The sequence below is a fragment of the Meriones unguiculatus genome, chromosome 9 (genome assembly GCF_030254825.1).
Source record: "Meriones unguiculatus strain TT.TT164.6M chromosome 9, Bangor_MerUng_6.1, whole genome shotgun sequence".
Lineage (NCBI taxonomy): Eukaryota > Metazoa > Chordata > Mammalia > Rodentia > Muridae > Meriones > Meriones unguiculatus.
This window is the reverse complement of record NC_083357.1, coordinates 74,523,698-74,532,997: the sequence shown is the minus strand read 5'-3', so window position 1 is coordinate 74,532,997 and position 9,300 is coordinate 74,523,698.

Genomic DNA, 9,300 nt, shown 5'->3' with positions numbered 1-9,300 from the left:
TTGGAATCTCTAACATTCATATCTAATGCTGTTACTGCTTGGCTCAAAAATTCTAATCAGTGGCTCTTTAGTGCCTACAAGAAAAACAAAATTCTTCCAAATGACTCAGAAATAATCTTTTATAACTGAACATCAAGGTCCTCATCTCTCATCTCCTTGCACATTTGTGGTACCCCAAACGTGACAAACTCTCTTATCTCCCAATTTATGCTCACTTTGACTTCTCTCCATTTCAGGCAGTTAGAAGCACTTCCACCTGTTCTCAAGACCCTGCACGTGTTTCTTGATATCCAAGAAAACTTAGGCTTTATTTCCATTGCGTCTTATTTCCATTCCAGTGGTGCTCTGAAATTCTTCCTTATACAATCAAGTAGATACCAACCTGTAAGTGTAGGGTATCATTTGGGGGAAGGGGGGGCTTTTCAAGTCACCCACTCTAGCTCCCAGATAATGAGACAGAGACCCATTAGATTTATTCAACAAGCTTTAAAGCACTAGAGCTGGGCAGATATCCATCCATTCTAACCCTCAATGCTAGTTGGCTACTTCCCAGCCACACGCCTGGAATTACTTACCATATTGGTCCCTCCTAGGCTGCTTTTGCTTTATCAGGTCATACCTCATGGTCATCTCCTGGTGGCTACATCCTTTCTCTCTCTCTTCTCCCTCAGACTCTCTCCCCGGGAGGCTCACGGAAGTCCTGCCTACTACCTCTTCTGCCCAGTCATTGTCTCTTCAGCTTCTTTATTAACCAATCAGAGATAACTGGGGAGCATTTTTTTTTTTTTTTTACACAACACTGATACTGAAGGAAATTCTTCAGCAATCATGACAATGTCCGTGTCCACACTGCAACTTGATCTTGGGGCACAGGAATCAGCATCTGAACACACAGTGTACAAGACCAACCCCACCAATCCGATTTCCTTCAAGCTCCATGTATCCCAAGTCCTGGCACAGAATAAATTCAGTTAAATAAATTCCTGAGGAATTGTAGATGAAAGGATTTTATTTGATGGGCCTAATGTCAGCTGTGGAGGACTGCATTTTTTAAGCAAAAGGTTAAAGCCTACTCAATCAGTAAAGTGTGGTCTCTTGGCTAAGTCTAGCTCTTAGCCTGTTTGTAGAAGTAGCATTTTACTGGAAAACAAACATATGTATTAGCTTACACGTTGTATATGTTGCCTTAGTAAATTTGTCAGAAAACATACAACTTACAAAACTATCTATCCTGCATTGAAAAGTTTTTTGACTCCTTGACTGGATATACAACCGTAGGCCAGAGCCATGAATTTCAGAGTGTCTCACTACCACACAATATCTATGATGCCAAAATTTACCTCCTAGGGTTTGTTTTTTCCTTGTCCGTTGCTCCCCTCAAAGACCATTATACCCCATCTCTGCCACCTAAATGTAGGTCAACCTTTAAACTCTGCATAGTCTACACAGACCTACTGAGATTTGGGCAGTGACTAAACACAAAGGCTATTAATTGCTTCTTTATTCATGCTATTCTCTTTTCTCTTTAATTAACACATTCCCTGACCAGCTTCTTTTCCAGCTAGGTGCAGCTCTCTGATGATGGACACAGATGTGAACTGTGATGTGCTCAATACAGTTTCTTTTCTCACAACAAGGCTCTGTGCTCTTGCTTCCTCTTCTCTTTCCCTTTGGGTTGGGCGGTGGAGGACTTGGGCCAATTCTGACCACACAGCCTATGCCAATGCCAGTGGGAACAAGGAATAGAAGCATGGGCAGCATTGTAAACTTTATGGAGCATGGCAATCCTCCCAGACTTTCTTCAACCCACCAATTCCATCTGTCCCGTAGCATTTCAGACATCGTTAAAACAACAAACCAGTAACTTAACTGTTTTATTCCTGCCCTCTCCATGTCTCACTTTTCCTTTAGAATTCATGTTTTTTTTCTACCCTAGAACCAGATTTCAACCGATTTTGAGTCTGCAAATGGTACAGAAGTTTCACAGCTTCACTTTGAACAATTTTCTCTTAACTCTTTCTCTAAAATCTCATTCTTTCTAAACGTGTTTATTTGTTTTCTAGCTCTGTCGTTCCCTGTCTTACATAAGAAATAATAATTATCTAGTTCTTCTAATGCTACCATTACTCCCACTTTTAAAATTATTTCCCTATTTTTCCAAGAGTAAACTGAATAGATAAGGAAAAATTACTTCACAGAAGATATGAGAAGGGAAGAAGAATCCGAATAAGGGACTTCAAGTTACTAATACAACTATTAATTTTGGCCATTTCATGATAGGGTGGTTAGACTTGAGACTCTGGAATAAAGGGACTAGAGTAACTACTCTGTAGTTAAGAACTCTTGTCCTTGCAGAGGATCTGGATTGATTCCCAGCACCCAAATGGCAGCTTACACCTGTTAGTGATTCCAGTGCCAGGAGATTTGGCATTCTCTTCTGGTGTCCACAAGTACCAGGCACTTACGTGGTGCACAGACTTACATGCAAACCAAACACTGATACACACTTTGCTGTGTTTACATACAGTAAAATAATTTTTTTTTAATTCTTAAAAGAATCTGGAATATGATGAACAGAATGAGTGACATTTGATTGCTGCCTTTAAAGGCCCCTGAGCACTGAATGAGTGGGAAAATATTGAGGAGGCAGAAAATAAGTTGAATTAGATAGTTTGGGTTGAGATCAGAAAATCAGTTAGGATCTAAGGAAACCCTGGTTTCCTGTGGTGCAGTAGTAGGGAAGAGAGGATTAGTTACCAGATAAAGAAGGGAAGAAACTCATGGCAGATTGAATACAAGTGTGCCAGAACTGTCTTCTTTCCTCACAAGAATATTCTCCTCCATATTTGCTCCTCTACGATCCTTGGTTATTGTAGAAGGTGCACAGAATTTAAAGATGTGGATGAAATAAGTAAATGATTTCCAGAGCACAGAATGGTAAAATGTATGCAAATGAAATCACAAGTATGCAAATGAGAGAACCTGGATGAAATGCCACCTCTTAAATAAAATGGTTAACACACTTTCCAAAGGGCACATCAGGAGCATGCCGATGAATCTAATCCTCTGCTAACACGAATGGCTTCTGACTTGGGTCTCTTTGGTGAAGAGTTTAACTCAATAAACTTGAGCCTCTTTTACCTGCACTGCAATCCCCATCCAAACTCTGCATGGCTTCCAGCCTCAGCGATTATTAAACGAATCTAACGATGCCGAAGCCTCTCTCCATCTAACTAGCACAAGGCAAAACATCCCTTTTGCTCCTCTGCAAGCCTTGTTCATGAACCTCTGTGGAACTCTGTGTTTGAGATCTTCACAAGTAAAAGAAAAAGAAACTTAGATTTCAGTTCTGGGTGGCAGGAGGCCCACTTGCGAACAGAACCGCTGTGGGTTCAGTGCAAAGGATACAGAGTTGGGCTCTGTGTTCCGGCCACACGAAGTTGAAATAGCACCATAACCTGGGTGCCAAAAGGTCCGGGGCGGGGGGGGGAGGGGAGGCCGGGGGAAGTCCCAGTACAGTAAACAATCTCAGCCTCCTCTCAACGGCTAAGACTCAAAGGTCTCTGTGTGTTATGAACATTTGACAGTCCTTTCAAGTTGGTGCACATAATCAGTTTACAAAAAATATTCACACTCACGCACGCGTGCATAGACATTGCACATAAACACGCACCCACAATTGTGAGCGCACACACACATGCACACGTAACACTTGAAGTAAGGTGATGTTTTGTGTCAGGTTTCATTCCTGTTAATTCCTGATCACATGCAGTCACGTACGGCACGCATGCCACAGGTTGGAAACGCCTTTCACAAATTCTCACCCACCCTCGGCTCCTCCCTTCCACTAGAAAAACCCTCTCACTTAGAAACACTCCCTTCCTGTCTAGTCTCAAATCCACCCATTATTTCTATTCTCCACTCCAGCTGGAGCGACAAAGGACTCTCTTAATCTTGCTGCATTGACTATTCTTAATCTATTTTTAATCTCCTCCTGACTCTTCATTTCCATGCCTATAAAATGTGGGCGCCACCTGTTTACTCCACAGGATTGTACTAACAACTACATATCACATGGCCTATAAAAGCGTTCTCGGATGTGTTAAATCATCTCGAGAGGCAAATCATTATTTCCAGACCTGGAGTTTTCCTTCCTCTCGAGGGCTTTTCCCTCCGAGGAAGAACTCCTCTGGCTTCTGGGAATCAGGCACGTGGGAGTGGCTTCTGGCTGGGCACTACGCCTTCTTCAGAGCTCAGATTTTGGGGAAGTGCGGGCCATACACGTCAACCCTTTTTTTTTTTTTTCCATCCTACCACTCCACTCTCCATAAAACTACTGTGCTCTTCAGGAAACATAACGGCTGACAAACCCCAAGTGCTGGCCGAGATCACAGTGTGAGAGTCAACGGCACTCGAATCTAATTCTCGGTCTGCGCTCCCCAGAGCCGTACTGTCTCCTTTGCTTTCAGGCTTCTTGCTTTGGACTTGCTGCATGTAAATCCCAGCTTACTTAACCACTCTAGACGTCCATTTTCTTCTCTGTGAAAGAGAGATGACAGTAAAACAGGCCTTTTAGTGTCGTGATGAAGGTTCATTTCCTAGCACTTGCAGGCCGCCCGGCAGAGCAGCTAACATAAATGTCACCACTGCTCTTCACCGTTACTTAACGGACCCTTGTCCTGGTCCTACCCTTGTCCTGTTTCTCCTTGGGAGAAGGAGAAACACGTTCTTGGGACAGGCTCACCTGCACACAGCTCCCAGGAGAATCTACCTCCTGTTAACGACATCCCAGACTTTTCTGCCCAAACATAAGTCTGTATGTCCAGTTCCTGGCTGGACTTAACCTGCTTTGAGGGCCCAGATACATCTCAGATGCGGCATTCTCAAAACAGAATCCATCCACATCCCCCGACAAAGAGAGTTCAGCTCAGTGTTCCTGTGGTGGGGGCACTTGAGTCATGAACCTGACCTTTTTCTCTTACTCTCTTAACCTCCTAACATCACACTCTCAGAGGTTTTCACTGGTGGTTCTGAGTTTTGGGGAAAATTAGCTCTTTTGTCCATTTTGGATTTTGGGTACTAATTTTGTTGTTCTTGTTTTGCTTTGTTTGTTTGAGACAAGGTTTCTCTGTATAGCACTGGCTGTCCTGGATCTGCCTCTGTGGACCAGGCTGGCCTTGAACTCAGAAATCCACCTGCCTCTGTCTCTAGAGTCCTGGGATTAAAGGCTTACACCACCACCACCGCCTGGTTCTAATTGTTATTTTGTCACCCCCTACATTTTGTGTCTGAGATGAACACCTCACTTCCTTACCCTAGTTCTTATCTTGCTATCAAGTCTTATCTTGATGCCATTTCCTATAGTAGTAGCCTGTCATAACTACAATAGTTACATTTAATTTAATTATTATGGCATAGATGCCCCTGTGGCTCTCCAAGGTCAGGAACCCCAACCCTAACCCTTTCCCACTCCCACAGTCCTCATGACACAGCTTCCTCCAGCTATAGAATCAGGTCTTTGAAATGAGCCTTTGCAAACATGACCAGTGATTTTCGGCTCTCCTTCAGTAACCTGGGGTGACTGAAAACCGGTTCTACTTGCAAAAAGTGGAATGTTTATGCTTTCACTGATAAAACTTAAATTTCAGCTAGATTTCATTAAAACTCCTCAGAATTTGTTGCACGTCTCTGCAGTCTCCCATATAATACATTCATAACTGAAAATGTTCTGGATGGCTCAGCTTCATCATTCTAAGCACCAGTTACAGCTTGGCCAGGATCCAGTGATATCCTTGGGAGACACTGAGATTTTTAAGTTGATGCTGGAGTTGTGTCCCCTGCCCCCCCCAAAAATGTCTATGTTGAAATTCTCATCTCCAAATGATTTTAGGGAGTGGTAATTTGAAAGGACTGACTAAATCACAAGGGCTCTGCTCATATAACTGGGATTAATACTCTCATGATAGAAGCCTGAGGGACTGTGTTCACATCTCTCTACCACAGGACATAAAAACAATTGTGTGTGAACTAGAAGGCAGGACTTCTCCAGCTTTCGCCTTCTTCTTATATATGCCATCCTGTTCATCTCAGGGTAACAGGCTTCCGTTATTCATCATCTGTCTCTTATTTTTATGGGAGCTGGAATGTATACTAGAACAGCTTTCTGCTAATATGTTAACGATGACCTAGAAAAACCTTCCTTTTCCTTGCTGTGTCGTATTCCACTCACTTGTTGTCTCTGCTCTGCTGTCACTGGTTCTGTGGCAACTCAGCCCCCAGGGCTTGGTCACATTCTATGTCCTTGTCCATGTCATTCTACCCCTAATTCTGCTTTGTGCCACTGTCTCTACGCATATTGCCGCCCTGACACCTTCACAGGTGCTGACAGTGCTTACTGATTTCCAGCGGCGCGGCTTACCCAGAGGCTGACTACCTTCTCTTCTGCTCTTCTAACTTGCTCAGCTGTTTCTTTGTTCAATCTCTACATCTCTACATCTCCCTATCTTCTTTGACTGCTGAGCTTGGCATTGTTCTGGTTGGTTCGGAGACAATGGATACCTCATAATCACATGGATTAAGTCTATGTGATTAAGTCTAATTAAGTCTAATTCTGTCTGCTATGGTACTCATCTCTAGGAGAGATTGCAGGTGGAGTTAAGAGAGAATTCTAACCTTGGGCATCTGAGGACTGAATTTAATTCTCATCCCTTCTCCTTGAGCTCATTAGAAAGTACCAAGCCGAAAGTATTGAGTTGGATGGGATGAAAATCAGTAAGTGCCGTTGGACTCCGAGATTCCCAAAAGATCATCTTGAGTGTCCGAATCTTACATGTTCTTGAGTAAATTAGTTAATTTTCTGTTGCTGTGAAAAAGCACCATGGCCAGGACGACTTATTTAAGGAGGGTTTATTTGAACTTAGCATTCCAGTGGAATGGAGTCCACCAAGGCAGGGAAGCATGGCCCAGGTGGCATGGGGCCAGAGCAAGAAGCAGAGAGGTCATAGTCTCAACCCCAGTTCTACCAGCTGGGGACTGAGAGCTCAATTGCCCTAGCCTATGAGGGGCTTTCCTCATTCAAACCACTGCAGTGAGCAAACTCGCTCTCAGTTCTTCTGATTTACCCTGGTTTTGTGTCAACTTAACACAAGCTGGAGTCATCAGAGGGGAAGGAGCCTAGTTGAGGAAATACCTCCATGTGACCTGGCTTTGAGGCAGTTTCTTAATTAGTGATTGATGGGGGAGGGCCCAGTTCATTGTGGGTGGGGACACCCCTGGGCTGGTGGTCCTGGGTTCTATAGGAAAGCAAGTTGAGGAAGCCATGCAGAGCAAGCCAGTAAGCAGCCCCCCTCCATGGCCTCTGCCTCAGCTTTTGGTGCCAGGTTCCTGCCCTGTTTGAGTTCCTGTCCTGACTTCCTCCAATTCTGGACTGTGTTCTGGAAGTGTAATCTGAATGAACACTTTCCTCCCCAACTTGCTTTTTGGTCATGGTATTTTATTGCAGCAATAGAAACCCTGACTAAGACAAAGAGGAAGCAGAAACTTGGGCCTCTGATTCCCCCTAGGATCTAAGCTTGAGCATGTTAAAGAGATCCTCTGTGTGAAATGTTCATTTTTATTAGAAGCACTCACAATTTTAAAATATAGACAATTCACCTTTCTGAATGTAACACATGAACATGAATAGATTTTCAAATCTAATAGGCTCCTTAAGCAACAGGCCAAATATAGAATATGCTCAGGGAAAAATCTTGAAATAGAGCTGTTTCTAGAGATGAAGATATTTGAGAAAAGAATTGAGGGAGGAGAATGTAATCTCAGTGCTCAGTAGGCTGAGGCCAGGAGATGATGACTTTAAGGCCAGCCAAGGGCTACATAGAAAGACCCTGTCAAGAATGAAAGGGAAGGAGCTGCAGAGAATATGACCCCGTGGTTAGAGGTGCTACTGAGTCCCTGAGCTTAGATCATGGAAACACTCATAAAACCCATGAGGTAACCTGAGCACCTGTAATGCCAGATCTTCTGTGAAGAAAAGGAAGGCAGAGACAGAAAGCTCAGGGGCCAGGTAGTCTGGCATACAAAGCAGAAAACCAGCAGACCCAAACAAAATGAAAGGAGAGGGCTGACATCGAAGGTTGCCCTCTGACCTCTGACCTCCTGAAGTTGTATGCTTGCTTCTTCAGTCACAATCCCCTCACATACACATACCCCTCCATAAATACACTAAAAAGATGGAATTAGTATGGTGGGTGGAGGTGCAGGTACAGACTCAACAGGATGAAGGGGGGCAGGAGGTTGCTGGCCTCTGGTAGCTGAGGGGGAGCCACTCCCCACTTGGTGACATGGACTTGGTGAGCAGGGAGCCTCACACAAGGCAGTTTCTCACCCTCTGGTGTGTCTGTGAGGGAGTCCTGTTGCCAACCCTGGTCTGGCATGCTCATGAAAGCCTGAAGCAAAACAGACCCATGCAACTGGGTTCTAGTAGATAGAAATATACACAAAGAGCGATTTCCACATAAAACCAAAGAGAACGGAGACAAAACGCTAGGATTGTGTAGCCGTCCAGTGCTCCGGGTCACCATCTTCAAGCCAGTAACGGGGGCGAGCTTTGTAAAAGCTTCAGCTTTCTACGTCTCAGGTCTTCTGGGATGATATGTGGAAGCCAGTGAGGGTAAGCTGTCTCCCAGTGATTCCCTTCAATTAATTCTCATTACCAACTTCACGTAGGACAACTTTGAAACTAAACGAGGGTTTATTTTTTATTACTAATAATAAATCGCAGCACATGAAAACAACTGAGTTTCCTATATTGTGAGTCTCCCCTCCCTATATAATTAGACCACCTCCAAGGGCTAAACTAGAAAGTGGGAGCAGGAAGTTTCACTTCGTGTGGCTCTGACCTCTGAACAAGCTCACCCTATGCTTCTCTGAAGATGCAACAGCTGCCTCAAGGCCAGTGGGCCGTGAATAATGTCCACAGCCCTTGTTCATGAGTGCGATGGTGAGGGGGGCAGAGCAGCCCTTGGAAGGTGCTTCCTCAGCGAAGCTGACAGACAGTGCTGTCTTCTCGGGTGGCTAGCCAGCTTAGCCAGCTCAGCCAGCCCCGTCAGACTTTATTACCTTCCTTTGAATTCCTTCCAACCATTTGATGTCCTTGAGGTTAAAATGCTGAAAACTGCATGTAATAGATCTAGCATTTCACCCAAAATGCCTTTAGGAATTTCTAATTCAGGGGAACTTAGGTAAAGTTATCACCAAAGAATGGTCGTCGTCATCGTCATCGTCACAATCATCATCATCAGT